The sequence below is a fragment of the Capricornis sumatraensis genome, chromosome 5, assembly GCF_032405125.1.
Source record: "Capricornis sumatraensis isolate serow.1 chromosome 5, serow.2, whole genome shotgun sequence".
NCBI lineage: Eukaryota > Metazoa > Chordata > Mammalia > Artiodactyla > Bovidae > Capricornis > Capricornis sumatraensis.
The window spans coordinates 52195832-52217373 of record NC_091073.1 but is presented as its reverse complement, the minus strand read 5'-3'; positions in this window follow the sequence as shown (position 1 = coordinate 52217373).

The window sequence follows — 21542 nt, the reverse complement described above, 5'->3', positions numbered from 1 at the left end:
AACCTACAGTGTCATGAAGACAGCAGAGTCTGATGGCAGCTCTGATCTACTGGGAGTTGTTAAGTAAGTCAAGAAGGACAAAAAACCCTCACCTGATCTGAGAGGAGCAAGTTTATGCTGTGGTACAGTCTAAGGAATGATCTTGCAGTGGCTAAGTGAGAGAAAGATCACTGGAGACAAAAGCAAGGTCACAAAACCTAAAGATACGTGGGTTTGATGGGTGGACATTTTAATTATCCAGAGTTGTAGTGGAGAAGAAAACTAAGTCAGGTGCCAACGTGCTCACAGAATGAAGAGAAGGGACCAGGAGGCAGCAATAAGGAGGGGTGTGAACCTCAAAGGATCAGGCAGTAGAGACCACTGACCCAGGCAAGCCTGCAAGAGGAGGAGCTCAGCCACTTGGAAGGGTTCAGACAGGTGTGGACAAGTGAAAAGTTGATTAAGAAGTGCTCTGTTTGTTGCCAGAGTCAATGTCCTTCACCAGGTGCTCAAGCAATATTTGAGTTAATGAATGGACAGAAGGAAGAAATAATCTAGATTTTGAATTTCTTGGTTTCAGTAGCTTGCCACAACATCCCTTCCACTGCCACTAGTTCCAATCCCAAAGAAAGGCAGAGCAAAAGAAAGCTCAAACTACCGCACAATTGCACTCATCTCACATGCTAGTAAAGTAATGCTCAAAATCTCTAAGCCAGGCTTCAGCAATACATGAACTGTGAACTTCCAGATGTTCAAGCTGGTTTTAGAAAAGGCAGAGGAACCAGACATCAAATTGCCAACATCCGCTGGATCATGGAAAAAACAAAAGAGTTCCAGAAAAACATCTATTTCTGCTTTATTGACTTTGCGAAAGCCTTTGACTGTGTGGATCACAATAAACTGTGGAAAATTCTGAGAGAGATGGGAATACCAGACCACCTGACCTGCCTCTTGAGAAACCTATATGCAGGACAGGAAGCAACAGTTAGAATTGGACATGGAACAACAGACTGGTTCCAAATAGGAAAAGGAGTCCATCAAGGCTGTATATTGTCACCCTGCTTATTTAACTTCTATGCAGAGTACATCATGAGAAACACTGGGCTGGAAGAAGCACAAGCTGGAATCAAGATTGCTGGGAGAAATATCAATAACCTCATATGGAAATGACACCACCCTTATGGCAGAAAGTGAAGAGGAACTAAAAAGCCTCTTGATGAAAGTGAAAGAGGAGAGTGAAAAAGTTGGCTTAAAGCTCAGCATTCAGAAAATGAAGATCATGGCGTCCGGTCCCATCACTTCATGGAAATAGATGGGGAAACAGTGGAAACTGTCAGACTTTATTTTTTTGGGCTCCAAAATCACTGCAGATGGTGACTGCAGCCATGAAATTAAAAGATGCTTACTCCTTGGAAGGAAAGTTATGATAAACCTAGATAGCACATTCAAAAGCAGACACATTACTTTGCCAACAAAGGTCTATCTAGTCAAGGCTATGGTTTTTCCAGGAGTAATGTATGGGTGTGAGAGTTGGACTGTGAAGAAAGCTGAGCACAGAAGAATTGATGCTTTTGAACTGTGGTGTTGGAGAAGACTCTTGAGAGTCCCTTGGACTGTAAGGAGATCCAACCAATCCATTCTAAAGGAGATCAGTTCTGGGTGTTCTTCGGAAGGAATGATGCTAAAGCTGAAACTCCAGTACTCTGGCCACCTCATGCGAAGAGTTGACTCATTGGAAAAGACTCTGATGCTGGGAGGGATTGGGGGCAGGAGGAGGAGAAGACGACAGAGGATGAGATGGCTGGATGGCATCGCTGACTCGATGGACGTGAGTTTGAGTGAACTCCGGGAGTTGGTGATGGACAGGGAGGCCTGGCGTGCTGCAATTCATGGGGTTGCAAAGAGTCGGACATGACTGAGCGACTGAACTGAACTGAACTGATCCCCAAGTGTTCCAGCCTTTAAATACATTTCTTGATTTTTTTGTTGTTTTTAATGTTTTAAGATTTACATGTTTAAAGAAACCATCTCAAGCTTTCTGCACCGGTGAAAATCAGTCACCTCTTACTCAGGTTCTTCCCACCTCATTTTAATTTAATTTGGAAGTTTCTCTAATTTATTCCCCCCAGAGACAACTCTATCTTAATTGGTTCACAATTCTTCATTCCATTAAATTGTATTAAAATACTTATTTGTTCTTCCAGTAATGAGAAATACATTCTTGAATTTTATAATCATTTGAATTAACAACTTTACCAAAATTTTAAATTTTAAACTAACATGAAAATGAGTTCTTGGTAATTAGGAATTTTCCTTGCATGCTCTCACATGGGCTGGTTGACCCCTCACCTCACTGGTATATAGAATTTTTGGTGACTTAATGGGTGTATTAACAAGGGACCTGAGGCTTTTACCACTCTTCAGGGCTCATGCTCTCCTGGTGAGTAGAGTAAGCTGCCAATTGACTTTTCTACCAGTTTATAGCATAATCTCTGCAGAAAAATATAATTTTGGTTTACACTGATACATGTTCACCCCAGAAAAAAGAAGCATCTTTCTTTAGTTGACAACAAAATATAATTAAACATACTGTTATCCTGAGGGCTTCCCTCAGCTCAGTTGGTAAAGAAATCTGCAGTGCAAGAGACCCAGGCTCGATTCCTGGGTTGGGAAGATCCCCTGGAGAAGGAAATGGCAACCCATTCCAGTATTCTTGCCTGGAGAATCCCATGGACAGAGGATCCTGGCAGGCTGCAGTCTGTGGGGTCACAAGAGTCAGACACATTTTAACGACTAAACTACCACCACCACCGTTATCCTGACTTGCTTTTTTTTTTTTTTAATTCTGTAATGATCTTCTGAGCTGTTACTTCTATGAGTTAAACTCAAGAAGATGTTCTGTAGTTTTTATCCACATGGATCAGCTATTGTACTGAGGTGCTGTCCTGAGGGACTGACTACAAGTTTAATTCATTTAGGTCTTCCTGAATAGCCTGACGATTTCTACCAGATCTCTGAACCTGGGGGAAAAACAACGCTTATCTTCAACCTCTCCCTTTCTATTCCTTTCTCCTCGGCCAATAAATAAACATGTTCCTGTTTCTCCCATCCTTTCAGAAAAAAAAAGGAACTCCCTTAATAACAGCAGCACCTGTCTCCCTCTCCCATTCACATCCAGACTCTGTGTACATTTCCTCTCCATTTACCACCTCACTTCCTGTTCATCTCTCATCTGGTTCCCATCCCTCATTAAAACAGAGGCCTCTTGATTGTCAAACAAATATTCTTGGTCATCTTATCAGGGGCTCTCCCCTGTATTTGCCACTGTTAATAATTCATTCCTTGAAACTGCTTCATCTTGTATGTTGTAACACCTTGGGTTCCTTCTCTCTCAGGGGCTCTTCACATATTTACCTTTTCAGTGTTGCCACACATCACACCATTTCCCTGCTTCTCTCCTTGCTTATGCTGCCTCTGGCTTGCTCATTTCAGGTGCTAGGTGATAATGCCCCCCAAGCATCAGGCAACAATTCTGTCATCTGCCATTCTCACCTGATGCCATGTGTCCTCCCTCTGGCTTCCATAGGTACTGAGTGTATTTCAAAAACAGCTCTAAAGATGGATAACTTTTTCAAAGTATGCTCGTATATTAATGTCTTTTTTGGAAAATCCTTAACAGTGAATTCATGAAGTAAAATGTTTCATCAAAGTATGGGTTAAAAAACTTAACATGTAAAGAGGATAAATTATTGGCCTAAGATTTCCTTGTATGTACTTAAGTAGTTCATAACCTTCCTTGGATCTTGGACCCCTGAGAATGTACTCAGAGCTATGGACCTTCTTCAGAGAAAAACTCTTATTTGCAAATAAAACTATCTACATATAACTTAAAAGGGGGTTGCTACACACTCTGCACTGACTCCTAGTTACAAGCAGACCTCAAAGACACTGCAGGTTCCATCCTAGACCACCTCAAAATAAACATCACAATAAAGTGAGTCACATGAAGTTTTGGCTTTCCCAGTGCCTATAAAAGTCAGGTTCACACTATACTATCATCAATTAAGTATGCAATACATGTCTAAAAAGACAATGTACATACTTTAATTTTAAAACATTTTATTTTTAATAAATTCTAAGCATCATCAACCATGCAGGGTTGCCACAAACCTTTAATTTGTAACAAACAAAATAAAAAGCAAGTGCAATAAAATGAGGCCACCAGTAACTGCAGGGCAGAGATTAAGGGTGCACTCTACCAAATGCCCTTCCTTCTTTATTTGAGCTTCTAGTGGTACTCTTAAAAATTTTAAGATTTTAATCACCGTAAATTGTTCTTAGATCAAGGCAGAGTAATTAAATACAATTTTAATTCAGCTATCAATGGTTCTACAGACTTCATTGATGCAGATCCCAAAATTGGTGGCTATTTTAAATGCCTTTTTTACAGATGGAGAAACAGAATCTTCTGTGTAAACCAACGACACCAAAATTTTGACAAATGCTCTCGGTATTTTTATAACTAGACAATTCTGTTTCCAGACATGTAAACAGACTAGGTAATGACCACCTTCCCACTGAAAACAAAAAAAATGAACAGGTAACTTTTTTTTTTTTTTTTTTTGGTATTGAATTAACAGGACAATAAGAAATTACTAGGTCAAAATCTAAGCGAAAAGGAGACCCGGAATAGAGAGTCAAGCCCTGAAGGTACCTTTGTCCTTGGGTATCTATCAAGCCTGTGGACTGTGAGCTTCAGTTTGTAGGGCCTGACAGGACATGTGAATAGAAATCAAAGACACTCTACAAAGCAGGCCCTGCAAAGAGCTACTTCAGGATGAAGAACTGGCAGTAAACCAACCCCCACACCAAGAGGGCCCTGCAAGGAAAACTGCTTTAGCTCTAGGCAGTCCGAGTTTAAAAAAACCTCTAAGAAGGTGTCACTGCAAGCTAGCCCATGCACCTAGTTGCAATCTAAATTCATACCCCTACATGTTACAGAAACTTCAAGCTGTAAATTTAGATTAAACTAGACTGGTAGAATTCTCTATAAATGTCTGACAATGCAAATTATCTTCTGAAAGGGTCCAATTTCATCCTAAGCCTCAAAGAATTCCCAAAATAATGTCCTAAGCCCCCTAAGGAAAATGAGCAACGCACAAAGAAATTACACAAGGAAACAGGACACCATGAGTGAGAGCTACAGAAAAAGAACCCAGAAGTTTCAGATATGGAAATTATGAGCTATTATAAAACATGCATGTTTTCTTTAATGAAATTGCTTGAAAATACCTGCATGGAATAGTAAAGTTTTTTAATGACAAACTTGAAAAAGAGATTAACAGATTTGTTTAAATAAAAAATACAGAACCTGAGATTATCAAATTAGACAACCGCAGAGGGAACCAAAGGGAAGACAGAAGGAGTTATTCAGAATGCAGCACAAAAGAAATAGACAAAATCAGAAAGAAGCAACATGAAAGAGGGAAAGGGCCTAACATGTCTAATCAGAGCTATAAAAGAAAAAAAAATGGGGTAGAAGCTATATTTCAAGAAATTAGGGTTCAGGATTTACCTACACTGATAAGCAACAAGTGAAAGGTTAAAGAAGCTCAATGAATCGTAGGCAAGAGGAATTTTAAAAAGCCACACACAGACATGTTATAGTGAAACTGCAAATAGCACAGAAAGTGTCTTAAAAAGCAAAAAAAAAAAAAAAAAAAAAGCGGCCAGAGAAAAAAAGGTTATGTGAATTCCCCGGTGATCTAGTGGTTACAACTCTGTGCTCCCGCTGCCAAGGGCCCAGGTTGAATTCCTGGTCAGGGAACTAAGATCCCGGCAAGCCAAGCTGCATGGCCAAAAACAAAAAAATGCATTCTAAGGACAGAGACCAACTGGACTCTGAGCAGTGGAAGCCAAGAGACAACACAATGACCTAAAAGGAAATAATTGCCAACCTGGCGCCCTACTCCCACAAAAAGATATTTTTTTGAGACTGAAAATAAAGACATATTCAGACCACCTACCACTGAAAGATTGCCACTAGCATACCCTCAAAGAAAATTCTAGGAGATGAAAGAATGAAGAGCAATAGAAGTAGTAAATACATATGGGGCAACTAAACAAAACTGATTATATGAAAAAACAATGATAATTGTTTTAAATTTGTCTAACAAACTTAAATTGAACAATATTTAAAGTCTACAGGTATAGCCTAACTCAGGAGCAAGGTAAATGGGATTCAGTGTTCTAAGGCACTTGAATTATCAGAATGAGATTAAACTTATTGACAGTTTTTAGACTTTGGTTAAATATGTATGTTGAATTAATAGGAATAGGAACAAGGAATGTTACTTTCAAACAAGAAAAGATCAAAATTTTTCAAAAGTTGGCCACAAATGAGAGAAAAGGAAACAAAAACAGGTAGGGCAAACAGAAAAATAATGGAACGTATGCTACATACATTCAATATATGTAACATATGTATGTAACATACATTCAGTATATGTAACGTGAATGTACATAAATATTCTACACACACATACAGTGAAAAGAATTTTTTAATCCAACTATTTGCTACTTAGAAGAGACATGTCTAAAATATGCCAAATGGATGAAAATATTTTTTAAATGAACAATTTACTGACAATAATTGCTGCTATTTTCCTTTAAATCAGAGGACTTGTTTGCTGGGGATTTCTGAACAAAGCAGGCTGAAACTACACACTGCATCACTGGTTCCCAAGGGGTGCCAACGAAGTGCGGCACTCACAAGGAACAGAGCTTCCAGCTCTAGGCTCAGAGCTTGCTTTACTAAGCTTGCGGGACAGTATGTGCCTCTGGCAAACAGCCATCTCCCCTCAGATAATGGTGATGCCCAAGAAGCCACATTTAGGATTGTCAGGGGACACTTAACTGTAGGAAAAGATGCATCTGAGAAACAGTGCCTCCTGTTCTTTTTTTTTCCTGAAACTTTTAGCTTCCAGTTCTTGTACTTTTTACCTCCACATTCTATATCTTTAAGCAGGGTTTACATGCATTCCCTTTTGTATTAGTAGGTGGAGTAGGAAAGGGATAGAGTGAGAATTACCTGTGGGGCTTTTCTAAAACATATTGATACATTTATTCCTGAAAATATGATACATCCTTAGATATGACAGCAAAAGGGGTCTGTGTAGTTGGGATAGACCACTAGAGAATTCATAAACACTTATCATCTCTGGTAGAGAATTACTGTTCTGTATAAATCACTACTCAAATACTGATAAGGGATTTTCCTCCTAAATGCTTTATAAACCTTATCACCTCCATCCTAAAACTTCACCAGCAGCACCCTCCCTTCTGCTTAGAGAACAAGGCACCGTGAAAGATGGCCAAGAATGGTTCCATGAGGTTTATACAACTTGTCACCACCTAGCCTGCCTGAGGAAAGAAAGGTCACAGTATTTTTCCTACAGGGAAGAATGAGGGGAATGACTTAGCTCTGGGAAAAGGACACATTTCAAACTATTTCCAGGTTCTGCAAATCTAGTAACATGTCAAAACATGTCCTTTCACAAACAAATGGAACCTAATCAAACTTACAAGCCTTTGCACAGCAATGGAAACAATAAACAAAACAAAAAGCCTATGGAAAGGGAGAAAATATTTTCACATGATGTGACCAAAAAGGGCTTAATTTCCAAAAATATGCAAACAGCTCATACAGCTCAACAACAAAAAACCAAACAACCCAATCAGACAATGGACAGAAGACCTAAGTAGACATTTCTCCAAAGAAGACATACAGATGGTCGATAGACACATGAAAATATGCTCGACGTTGTTAATTATTAGGCAAGTGAAACAAAACAACAATGAGGGCTTCCCTGGTGGTCCCGTGGTTAGGACTCTGAGATTCCACTGCAGGGATCACAGGTTTGATACCTGGTTGGAGAACAAAGATCCTTCAAGTTGCATGTTGTCAAATAAAAAAGACAATGAGGTACCCCCCTCACACCAGTCTGAAGAGCCATCGTTAAAAAGTCTAAAAATAATAAAATGCTGGAGAGGATGTGGAGAAAAGAGAACCCTGCTACACTGCTGGTTACAAGGTAAGTTGATGAAGCTACAGTGCAAAACAGTATGGAGGTTCTTTAAGAAAGTAAAAAGAGAGTTACCATATGATCCAGCAATCCCACTCCTGAGCATATATCTGGACAAAACTCTAATTCAAAAAGATACATGCACCCTAGTGTTCATAGCTGCACTATTTACAACAGCCAAGACATGGAAGCAACCTAAATGTCCATCAACAGATGAATGAAGAAGATGATGTTCGTGTGTGTATATATAAATACATACATATGTACACACAGTGGGCATTACTCAGTTATAAAAAAGCCTGAAAGAAAGCCATTTGTGGTAACATGGAGAGACCTAGAGATGACCATACTAAGTAAAATAAATCAGACCAAGAAAGAGAAATACCATATGATATCACTTATATGTGGAACCTAAAAATATGATACAAGTGAACTAATTTACAGAACAGAAGCAGACTCACAGACACAGAAAGCAAATGTATTGTTACCAAAGGATAAAGAGGGTAGGGGAGGGAAAAATTAGGAGCTTGGGATTAGCAGATATGAACTACTATATATAAAACAGACAAACAAGATCCTGCTGTATAGCACCAGGAGCTATACTCAGTACCTTGTAATAAACCACACCAGAAAAGAATCTGGAAAAGGATAGATACCTATATATAAAACAATCACTTTGTTGTACACCTGAAACTAACAACAGTGTACATTAACTATACTCCAAATTTTTAAAAAATTTTCTTTCCTCTTCTTGTCACATGTGATAACCTGGGGAAAAAAAATAAACCTTGAAGGAGCCTTCTAACAACAATTTCCATGTCCAAAAAAGAGTTCTGAGTCTATATTGTAGTTTCTGTGTTATCTATGATCTTCATCAGGGGCAAGTATTATTGTTGTTATAAAGAAATAACAACAAGCATTTTTAATAAACAGAATTACAAGTGCTGACCTCATCAGCCAAGACCATGGGGTGCCCAGGACTCTTCTGGAAATGAGTTTTCCCAAATGATGGAGGAGGGTGAGACGAGCTTTCTGCTATCATGGGTCACTAGCCCATTGAAAAAACTGAGGCTCACAAAACTCAAAAGCAATTTAATTTAGCATTGTGTACATATGTATATGTGTGTGTGCTTGTGTGTGTGTGTGTGTGTGTGTGTGTGTGCACAGATGTCATTCCCCTCCCTCTCAGCTAGTTTTGTAACTAGGAACAGAAAACAAAATAATATATATACTACCAACCTAGACAGCATATTAAAAAGCAGAGACATTACTTTGTCAACAGAGGTCCATCTAGTCAAGGCTATGGTTTTTCTAGTGATCATGTATGGATGTGAGAGCTGGACTATAAAGAAAGCTGAGCGCCGAAGAATTGATGCTTTTGAACTGTGGTGTTGGTGGAGACTCTTGAGAGTCCCTTGGACTCCAGGGAGATCCAACCAGTCCATCCTAAAGGAAATCAGTCCTGAATATTCATTGGAAGGACTGATGCTGAAGCTGAAACTCCAATACTTTGGCCACCTCATGCAAAGAGCTGACTCATTTGAAAAGACCCTGATGCTGGGAAAGATTGAGGGCAGGAGGAGAAGGGGACAACAGAGGATGAGATGGTTGGATGGCATCACTGACTCAATGGACATGGGTTTGGGTGGACTTCGGGAGTTGGTGATGGACAGGGAGGCCTGGCATGCTGCGGTTCATGGGGTCGCAAAGAGTCAGACATGACTGAGCAACTGAACTGAACAGTTGAAAAGCTATCTCAATCCCATGTTATGTTCAGGGACACATTAAATTTAATGGAACATATTAAAAATAGAACTCATTGGATAAAACTATTACTTTGGTGGGCTTTCATCTGTTTCTGCATGAATGCTATGCTCTGTGAGGGCTAGAACAAGGCCTGACCTTTTAGCTGCACAGGCCTCAGGCCTAAGCTGGGGCCTCGCCCCTGAAAGACATTCCCCAGGTACCTGCTGAGTAAATGGCACTTCCTAATCCTATTTACAATGCTCACTTCTCCCTCCCACCATCCCTCACCATCCTACATTATCTCATCCTCCACCTGCCTCTTCTTTCCCTGCCCCCAGGTCCTTGTTACCTGGAGCCAAATACTGGTGCTTTTCAACTGGTCAACCATTCAAGTAGCCCTCATTCACCTGCTTCTTGTGGGAGAACTCCAGACTAGAACTTCCACCTGCTTTAGGCAAAAAATGGTCAAATTAGACTGTTCTCCAACAGAACTCCAAACTACTACAAGCAATACAAAGACCTCCTCAGGAATTCACAGGTCAGAAGGCCTGAACTCCCAGGGTACTCAGAACTCCCTAAACAAAATATCTGATTCTCCAGACCATCATTTCTACTTGTTCGTTTCTACATTTTGACCACAATCTTTAGTAAGAAACACATTTCACACACTACATACATATGTTACCAAAACCCTTACTTGGTGCAGTCTTCTTACCCTGCTGCATCTGTTGTTTGAGTCTATTCTAGTCTACTGTTTTGGGAATGCTGGTTCTAGGCCACAAAATTGGATGTCTTGAACCACTAGTGGTCATGATCTGCAGTTAGAAACCACTGGCCTAAATTGACCCAGAATAGCATCACCCACCCTGGTCTTAAATTCACAAGACCATAGCTCTCCAGGAAGCCCACATCATGTCGCTCCCGAGCCACACTCAGGAATAGCGTATGGTTCACACTCCAACCGTAACCAGATAAGCTTCAGGAATGTGGTGAGTAAACAGACATTCTCACTGTGCCACTTCCCACATAAATTAAAAAATGAACAATTATGCTTGCTAACTCTGTGCTAGGCATGCTACGTACTTTGCGTGAATGGCCTTCCTTAATCCCCTCAACAGCTCTCTTTGGCAGGCATCATCCCCACTTTGGAGCCGAAAACAGCTGATGAAAACAAATAGAAAGTAACAAGCTAGTGAGGAACAGAGTCAGACTTCCAGCCAGGGCTGTGCGACTCCACAGGCTACCATGCTCATCTTCCCGGCTGCACTGCATCAGCCGTAAGAAAAAGTCTTTCCTTCTTTTCCTTACCCCTGTGCCTGTCCACAATGCAGCATTCTCACTCCAGATCTAGCCTTCTGTCACTTCCGCCAAGGACGCCACTGTTTGCCAAACTCTAGATATACAACAGGCATTTTATTTTCCACAAGGTTCTACAGTACCTGGTCATTGTGTGTGCAGTGTGTGGAGTATGGGTGTGTGTGGATGTGTGTGTGTCTATTGCTCTTCTGCTGTCAAAACCACACACAGGCTTTCTGCAAAGAGGCAACTGCAGGCCTCAGAGCTGGACATCAGGCTCCACGGTTCTCTTTTTCTGGTGCCTCATCTGACCCAGCTACTTGAGAATGACGAGCTAGAGAATTCCAGCTATTTTTAGCTCTTCTGACGCTGACCTAGGCTATTCACTGAGGAGCCGGCTGGAGCTGGGAAGGGCTGTATCAGCCTCATCAAAACAACTTCTCAGGCAGCTGACTACCTGCAGCGCTGGGACACAGGGTGAAAATAAATCCTATGTGCAGAGCTTTCCAAGTGGGGAAGGAAAGAGCAGGCAATCCAGGATGTCCACCAGCAGTCCAGACTGCCACCGAGCCAGCTCAGGCTGTGGGCCACAAGAGAGCAAAGACCATAAAGGAGGAGGAGGTGGGGGTACCCTAACAAACCTACAACTAGCCAACCCCCAAGATAAAAAAAACCATGGAAAGAGCCAGAGGTGGGCTCTCTACCCTGACCACCTCCTTGAGCTTTACTCAAATGTTTTCCAGTGTACGTGGTACCATGGGAAACTGGGAACGACCTGCCTGGACTATGTGCTTGGAGAAGTATCCCGAGTTCACACCCCGGTAAAGGGGCCTCAGTCTGCTAGACACAGACTGACTCCTTTGGTTGGAACATGTCCTTCTTCAGACTGGAATACTCAAAGCCATCTACCCGCCCAGGTGACAATTCAGCACACATCCTGATCCAATATCACTTTGAAAAACTTTCTAGATCTCCTGCTTTAAGAATACACAGAGAGGATAGGTATACAGAGACATGTGGAATATATATGTGAACGTGTAGAATATTCAGAAGGAGAGAGATTATACTTGACACTTTTACTCTAAGAGACCCACATTAGGAGTGATAATAAGCACTTGAGAGAAAAACTACCTTTCAGTTCCTTATGAATGGACACATTTGCTCAATGAACTCCAGCCCAAAAGAGCAAATCAGGCCTTTTTGAATCATTTGAACTGGTGTTTTCCTCTTGATTTAGGTAGACTAAAAAGAACTGGTTTCTCAGCCTTTCTCTGTTTTCAGAATGCTGTGTGAAAGAGAACAGCATTCTGCAATATTTTTCTAAATACTTCATTTGTGAGTTTCTCTACCTTTCATTTCTCCCTTTGATTTACATTGTTCTTCCATAGCTTGTATCAGTTTCTTATTCCATTTTAGCTTGTTTTAAATTTAGGTTATGGCTTTCATCTTGTTTGTGAGCATGTCCTTGTGTGCTTCCCTCACTGGAAGGAATGTTATTCTTCTCTTTCTATTTTTTCTTATAAGAACTGTGTACGAACATGAACCACAATCTTTTCCTGTTGCTCTACTTAAGTAAAATGAATTTTCTTTTCATTTTTGCAAAGGGTAGATGCCAATCATTTTTTTCACCTCCTGTCTCTAGAGTTCATTCTGTTTCATAATAACAAACATATGGCCTTGATACTTTCTAAAACATGTTCCAATTTGCCCTCCCTCATTTTTCCGCATTCCCTCCTTCCTTTGTCCCTATTTTCCTTTTTCTGCTCCGTTTTGATCCTACTTCCATGCCTTTTTCCTCATGGTAGTACTAAGAAGGCTTAGCAGAAGAAAAAAAAACATGCAGCAGTGATTCATGTAACACATAAAGCCTAATATATTTACTTTAGAAAACAATTTGCCAACCTCTTCTCTAGGGCAGCTTCTTCTCTGGAGGATTCCTTCATTTCTCTATAATCAAGGTGATGCTTCATATTCTCTATAACGGAGGTGATGCTGTCAATCACGGTACACCATCACAGCAATGAGATGGGACCTGAGCAGGTGGTAATATATGGATTATTCCCTAGAGGTAAATGCAGACATTAGAAGAGAGATCTTTCTATCAGGGTGCTTAGCCAAGGATGTGCTCTATTAGGGCATTTGCCTATAGGTTCGTGACTCTCAGGCTGCCTGTGGGCATTGCTGTTAGCCACATAGAGGAAGCCTGTGTCCAATGAGAGAAAAGGAGGCTCGGATTGTGAAGGAAGCCAGGGTGGCTAACAGACCCTCTAAATCAAGCTGACACAGCTGCATGTCTGGACTTTCCAGTTTCATGAGCCAATAAATTCACTTTTCTGCTCGAGCTCATTTGAGGTAGATTCTGATATTGCAACCTAAAAAGTCGCAGACTAACACAGTTGTATACATGAAGACACATGTATTAATACATGGCTATTTAAAGGATTTTTCTCAAATTACTCCCTACTCTATTTTTCCTGAGGTTTTTGTTTGTTGTTTTTAGCTAAGAAGAGGATTAAAGACAAAAGTCATAAGAGCTTACCAATGGATGAAAGAGAAAAAATTGCTTTGGCAACAGTAGAATTCCTTAGCTAAGAGTTTATAAATTAGCCTCAATGCTTTAAAAGTATGCTTACGGTTTATAACTAAAATGAAGGGAAGTAATTGGGTTAGTGAGAACAACTAACATCACAAGGTCCAGGGCTGACAGAGTTTAAAAATGTAAAAGACTATTTTGTGAAATGGAGCTTATCAGAATCATCAGTGGAGTTTTTGTTTTCTTTAAAAAAAAAATTTTGAAAGGCTATAGCAAAGACCTACTGTGGTAACACAGATACACAGAAAAGTTTGAGAATGACTGCTCTAATATAGTCACCCTAATGTTTTAAGAATCATGTGTATTTTATATTTTGCTGACCTTAGGGCTTTTCTAAATGATAAAGGTTCAGATTTATTTCTGTCATCTCTAAACATACAGTCATATCACTTCCAGGCAGTTTCAGCGATGCTACATAACAAGTTTTCAGTTGATCACACATAGCAGTAATAAAGATTTGGGTAAATGTGTTAGATTTTTTTTAATACCAAGGTCAGATCCCAAACAAAAATTAACAATCACTAGGGTATCAGAAAGCCACAGAGCTTTCTTACAATCACAGACTCATAAAGAAGATTTATGATACTAGCAGAGCAATAGTCTCTTTATCTTGAATAAGAGAGTGAACAAAAATCTGACCCAGATAAATAATTTAGGCTTGGCTTTAATTAGTTTCTGATACGATTCTCTGGATACTAAAATCATTTATGTGTAAGCATGACAGATGCCAAGCCCTCGGGCTCTTGAAAGCAACCGCTCTTCAGCCTTCATTAGAGTGGCTGAGAAGACCACTAAATGCACTCTTAGACACGAGAGTGGCAACAAGAAGCCCAGGATGACTACAAACTCACCTGCAAACCCCAAGGATGAAACAACACTCAGCAGTTCCATGGAACCATCAGTGCTACCGAGTGGAGCCTCTGGGTCAAGTCCACGATGGAGGACCCCTCCAGGTCTACTGGTAAGTGCACTGCAATCTGTCCACAGAGCTCTTGTCCTTCATGCCAGAGAAGAGAGATGTGTGAGGGCCAGCCAGGAAGAAACAAATCGCTACAAAAAATATATATTTTTTAATATATTTTATTTATATATATATTTTTTAATATATAAAATAACTCTTTTCTGTACCTTTTCTCTTCAAGTCTCTGAAATCAGAGAGAGCTAGCTCTTGATATGGATGGAGGGGTGGAGCAAAAGGATGTCAATCATCCTGTGTTGTGCTTCATCTGTTCCAAAACAGTGAATGCACTTCTCCCTGGTTTGATCTTCTAAAAACTCAACTTGGCCATTTCCCAGGCATCTCAACAAGCTGCCCAACAATCAGATCTTGGGCCACAGGTTGGTAGTAATTCTTTGAATAATTCCTTCCCACACATCCTATCTTGCAACCAAGAAGGTTTTCATTTATTTCCGGTGTTGATCCTGTCTAGAAAAAGAACTCCTGCCAGGCCCTTAGTAGTAGCAGCAGTAGTTATTAGCAAAAATAATAATAATAATAATAATAATAATGACAAATACTATCACCTTTGATTTTGTAACAATCCTGTGAGGGGAGGTAAGTGCTATGATCTTCACTCTGGATTAAAAGATAGATTTGGAAAAGTGAAGCTAGACAGGAAGAGAGCAGAGCCTAGAAATTCCAGTTTTTTAGCTATAACTCAGGTCAAGGGTCAGAGAAGGCAATGGCAACCCACTCCAGGACTCTTGCCTGGAAAATCCCACGGATGGAGGAGTCTGGTAGGCTGCAGTCCATGGGGTCGCTAAGAGTTGGGCACAATTGAGTGACTTCCCTTTCACTTTTCACTTCCATGCATTGGAGAAGGAAATGGCAACCCACTCCAGTGTTCTTGCCTGGAGAATCCTAGGGATGGCGGAGCTCAATGGGCTGCTGTCTATGGGGTCGCACAGAGTCGGACACTGAAGCGACTTAGTAGTAGCAGTGGTAGCAGTAAGCAGCCCAGTCTGTGGCACTCTGTTATGGCCTCCCTAGCACACTAACAGAACTGGCTCTTCTGAGTTTCGCCTTTCCAGAAGGCACACTTTTTGATAAAGGCATGGAATGCTGTGAATTTTGACACTCAAAAGCAAGTTAGAGCAGGAACTCACTGAGTACAACTCTTGTTTCACAACAAGAAAACCAAAATACAGGAAGGGTGAGCAGCTTGCCCATGTTTTCACAATGGCAGAGCCATGACGGAAGCCCAGACACCCTGACTTCAAGACCACACCTCTTTCCACCCAGACCTGGTTGCACCAAAACTGCAAAGACCGTTGTTGAATACTGGTTGCATGCCCCTGAATCATGACACCTTAAGCTGGAGATGGCTATGTCTTACTGGCATGGCAATCGGGAGAGTGGGCCCATTTTACTCCCTGGGGAAACTGACCAAACTGACCAGGGAGGCCACTGCTGGGAGGCCTAGAAGCATCTGCTCTCTGCAGGTACACTGCATCGCTGGTCCTTCCCCAGATGGTCAATCCACAGAACTGGGAGGCTGGAAAGAATTCTACATTAGCTCAGATGCCAAGAAAGAACCAGCGACTGCAACACATGTTTGCACAGGATCTTATGGAATTCAGTTCAGAATAAACTTTCTGATCCCCAAGTAAATGCTCAAGGATGGAGGCATTTCTTTCTTCTCCTCTGTCTTTATATGAAAAAACTAGTCCTGGGCTATTTACCTTCAGTCACGCAGATTGAGAGTGGTGGCATGGAGTTTTTAAGTGTCTTGTCCTCCCAAGTCAGAAGGCTTGGTCCCCTCCCCAAAAGTCCCCCAAAAGTGCAAGAAGAAAATACTTCATGGAATGGGCTAGAGTAGACCTTTGGTTTCTGCCCCACTCAGTAAACATGCCAAGTACTAGGTAATGACAAGTTTAAAGGGGCGGCAATTAATGAAACCCTGGTAAGGCATGGCTTTGTCTCCCAAGTCAAGAGAAGGTGAGGGATTCCTGCTGCTATTGACTTTCTGGGACTGGGCTTCTCTAGATTTTCTCTCTCAGCAGAAGGAATGAGGAAGAGCTATGATGAAAGTGGCTTGGAGCTCCAAGGAGTGGATGGCCAAGAAACGGTCATGGACCATTGTAGGGCACCAGGGAAGTCCTGTGTTCAGACGCTCAGATGCAGGCCTGTGGAAGGAAACCAGGCCCAGCTTGGGCACTCGGGGCCTGAGGAGGTACCCCTGTCCCTCTTTACCACCACACCTCCTTCGCCATTGGACCAGCCAGTGTCTCCCTCCTGGGGAATCTGGACTCAAATTCAACCCCAATCAGGTTGTGTTCATAAATGGAGGAAATATGATGCAGAAGCTGTTGGTAATGGCCATTTCTACCAAGAGGATTAGAAAGTAGAGAAAACTCCCCTGCAAAGAGAGAGATAGATAGAGCAGACTTGCAGACAAGCAGGAAAAAGAGACAGAAAGGAAATCCCTAAGTTTCCATGGGGCTTTGACCCCTAGTTCCAGAACATCCCTAAGGTCCAGCTGCCTCATGACCTCGTGTTCCCTGAGAATATTTTCCTTTAAGCTAGCTCATGTAGCCTTCTGTTGCTTACAGCCTCAAGAACTCATTTATCAGAAATCATCTACGAAACCACTGGCTGGGGAATGGCTGAGGCCAGAGCACTGTGGGACTCTCCTGAGCACCTCCCAGGGGCCTTGCAAATCCACCTAGCAATACCTTTGAAGCCATATTTTGCCACCTCATGGATGAAGATGAATTTGAGTTGACATTGACCTGATATTATCCAGATACTCCCCTCACCCCATATTATACTTTGAGCTGGCAAACTAACCACAGCCAAAGTCTTGCGTTCCTTCTAGATGACACACTCTAAGAAGGAGAGTAATGGGTCACACTGTGTGTTAGTTGCTCAGTCAGGTCCAACTGTTTGCAACCCCAGGGACTGTAGCTCACCAGGCTCCTCTGTTCATGGACTTCTCCAGGCAAGAATACTGGAGTGGGTTGCCATTTCCTTTCCAGGGGATCTTTCTGACCCAGGGATGGAACCCAGGTCTCCTGCACTGCAGGTGGATTCTTTACCATCTGAGCCTCTAGGAAAGCCCTTGGGGCACAGTCCCCTTATTGGAAATTCTTGGGGCCCAGAGTTTTACAAATTCAGAATTTTTAAGGTTATAAAAAGCATGACCCCTAATCAAACACATGAACATTTCTGTAGCAAAATGCACAATGATTTTTTTAAGTGGGTTAAATCAAAATAATAGTTTATATCAATGTTAGTTTCCTGCCAAGCAGATCAGATCAGGCCAGGTTTTGCCCTCTAGTGAGTTACTAAAAACCTTATTTTCAGAGCTTTCTATATTGTGGTCACAGACTATTGCTAACCCCTATTTAATATTAACAGATAAAAAACTGATGACCAGAGAGGGAGAGTATTGATACTTTACTTAGGGTGATCCAGATAATAGTAGACCAAATGGGAATTCAAAGCGAAGCTGTCTGGCTCCAAAGCCTACAGCCTTAACTCCCCCTACATCCTGACGCCCCACTGTTACACTGTTTCTCCAACTGGACACTGCACGAGGGAGTCAGGCTGGTCCCAGACCTGGAAACCACATGGAGAACAATTAGGAGAATGAGAGCAAAGGGCAGCGAAAGCCAAAGAGGAGATGTGTCCATTTTCCTCAGCTACCTGTCTCCCTCCCGAATTCCTTCCCCAATTCCATTTTTCATAAGAGGACATCGGGCTACCAAAGACACTGGAAGCAACTGCAGGGAGAAAGAGGCTCTGAGATTGGAGACAGGACCCTGAGAGTGTGTACAATGATCAGAGGAGAGCTGTGAATTAGAGGCTGGCTGCCAACAGCCTCAGATCTTTATCTTTCTTGCATTCATTCATCAATGAATTAATGAGCAAGAAACTGTGCCTCCATCTTGGGAAATGTGTTAGCTTTGTTTCTTTCTTTTATATGTGTGTGTGTGTGTGTGTGTGTGTGTGTGTGTGTGTGTGTGTGTGTGTTAAAGTCTGTGGTTATAAACTAGAGAAAATATAATGTGACTTCTGTGGCTGAGATGGCCAGGTGTCAGGAACATCCAAGCTTCCCTCTTAACGCAACTCCAGCTGGAGTTTACTCTCCCAGCATCCTTCAGAGCTTGCGTTTGGTCAATAGGGTGTGGGCAGAAAAATGAGGTGTGTCCTTTCTGAGTTATGCCCCTAAAAGAAACATGCATTCTGCCCCTGGCCTTCCCCCTTCCTGCTACCTAGATGATGTCACAAGCTAAAGCAAACACTTAGACTCAGAGATGGAAATCTTGTGTTGAGAAACAGAACTGCCTTGCCAGCATGGACAGCTCACCTCCAGACTATTACACTGAGAAAAATAAGCTTCTATCTTGTTTAAACTATTATAATTGGGGGAGGGTCTTGGTTTCAACAGCTAGGCTATTACTCTGACTAATAACAAGTTTTAAAGTCTTTTTTAGCAATTTAGAACATTCTTGCTCTGCACTTGGTCTGCCTCTACCTGGGACTACTACCCAAATAACTTCTCCATATTTTTTGGTTTTTTATTTTATCCTTACTGTTTTTCAAGTTAATTTCTGTGTCCCACTACATACTGTGTTTGCAACCCTCCACTTGCAGAAAGGAAACACTTTAGAGAAGGCCTGCTAGGAGCCAGTTACTATGCTAAGTGCCTGACCTGCAATGTCTTGTTCAATTTAACAGATGTGTGAGTCCAATATCATCATTTTTATTTTATAAAAAAGAAACAGGCTCAGAGCAGTTAGGGGTCTTGTCCAAGGTGACACAGCTAGGAAGTGGCAGGGTTTGGCTTTGAAGCCAGCTGAAGTCCAGGTTGGTTCCTTCCACTACTCTATATTTACACTGCGGTGAGCACATCACAGGCGGCATTCAGGTTGTGAGTTTGCTTTTCTTCTGGCTATAATTGATTTCATCAGTGTTTACTCTGTGACATCTCTATGCAACCTGCAATCCCTTAGGGCCATGTCTGTTTTATTTTTTATAAATTGTGAGGAATACTCAGAACCTAAAACTTACCATTTACCCCATTTTAAGTGCACAGTTCTGTGGCTTTAAGTGAATTTATATTGTTATACAACCATTCACCAATATCCACCTCCAAAACTTTTTCATCACCCCTGAAAATATATGGGATGTTTCACAAGTTTGTGTGCTCACAGGGACTACATAAATCATCTCTGCTTTGTTTCACGTGCTGCCCGAGTGAACACAGCAGGCATGTGACTAAGTCACCGGTTTTCTAGTTGTTGGTTCCTTTCCTGCTTTTCTTTCTTTTTTCTTTCTGTGACCTGCTGTATGATCTGCTAGTAATGAACTGTCCTATTCACAGATGTGTGTTAAGTCTGGCCCCCTTGATTCACTGGTGAGACCACTGAGGCTCTGACAGGCAGGACTCCTAACCCTGCCTGGAGCTCTCTCCACCTTGACATCTGCTGGCAAGTCTTGCCCAATGCCTTTCCTTTCCCTCTGAAGTCTGTTTAAGCCTTTCTCTGCCTAAAAGCCAAAAGTCTGTTTAAAAGCCTCAATCCTATCAGCTCCTTACACAGGCCCACCCCAGGCCCAGTGCTAGGGTGCTACAAGAAAACCTTAAAAATATTGGCAGTCTCATAAATGCTAGACTTTTCTTCCCAGATCCCCATGTTAGGACAGCAGGGCGTGCTGGCTGACAGCCCTCAGCTACCAGCCCTCTGGATAGTCCCTTCCTAGGGCAGATGGCAGCCTGCATCCAGAGACCCAAACTGACTAGCATGAAGGCATCCTTGCTCCAAGCTCTCTGCGCGGCTGCTGAGGCCAGTTGTGACTCCCTGCAGCCCAACCCTCCCTCTGCCCAGTGTGGTTCCTTCCCCAATAGCCCCTCTAATAAACCTCCTGCACACAAACTGCCCATGAGCCTACCTGCAAGAGCCCACCAAAATAAAAACAACAACGAGGAGGTTTTGGTTAATAAATGTTTAAAGAATGGTTTACCCATGCCACATTAAGTCAACTCCATTAATTATTCCCTTTCATATTCATGAGCACCTCAAGTGTCAGTACCTCTAGTAATAATCCATAGGTAAAAAGTTCTCACTTTATGTAAATCCCCAGCCTATACGTAGTCGTTGTAGAGAACATGTCGATAATGATAAATTATGGTGTTTTTCATTTTTTTGGCTTGGAGGATCCTAGTTCCCCAACCAGGGATTGAACCCAGGCTCCTGCAGTGAAAGCTCCAAGTCCTAGCCCCTGGACCACCAAGGAATTCCAATTAATGGTAAATTAAATGCAGCACTTACAGCCAAATAATTTCTAAGGCAAAATTATTAGATTGAACAGTATAAAACTGCTAATGTATGACTTTGGTTGGGGGGGGGGGCAGACTTTAAAAATGGCAATTTCATATGATTCAACAGTATTCTCTCAAAAATATTTACTAAAAAGGTGAAAAGGTGAAAGTGTTAGTCGCTTAGCCATGTCCGACTCTGCAACTCCATGGGCCATAGCTCGCCAGGCTCCTCTGACCATGGAATTCCCCAGGCAAGAATACTGGAGTGGGTAGCCATTCCTTTCTCCAGAGGATCTTTCCAATCCAAGGATGGAACTAGGGTCTCCTGCATTGCAGGCAGATTCTTTACCATCTGAGCCACCAGAGAAGCCCGGTTTGGGATGTAGATGCATCCTAATGACTTTGCCTTCCAACAAGAAGCATGTAGATGCTATGAAGATGTTAAACATGGCCTTCCCTCTTTGAAGTATAAATGCAACAAGCAAAACATAGAGATGAAAGTCAAGATAATGCCAAGATCTAGGGGCAAAGAGAAGAAACTGACCCACAGACCTAGGCGTCACTCTGCGACTCATGGTC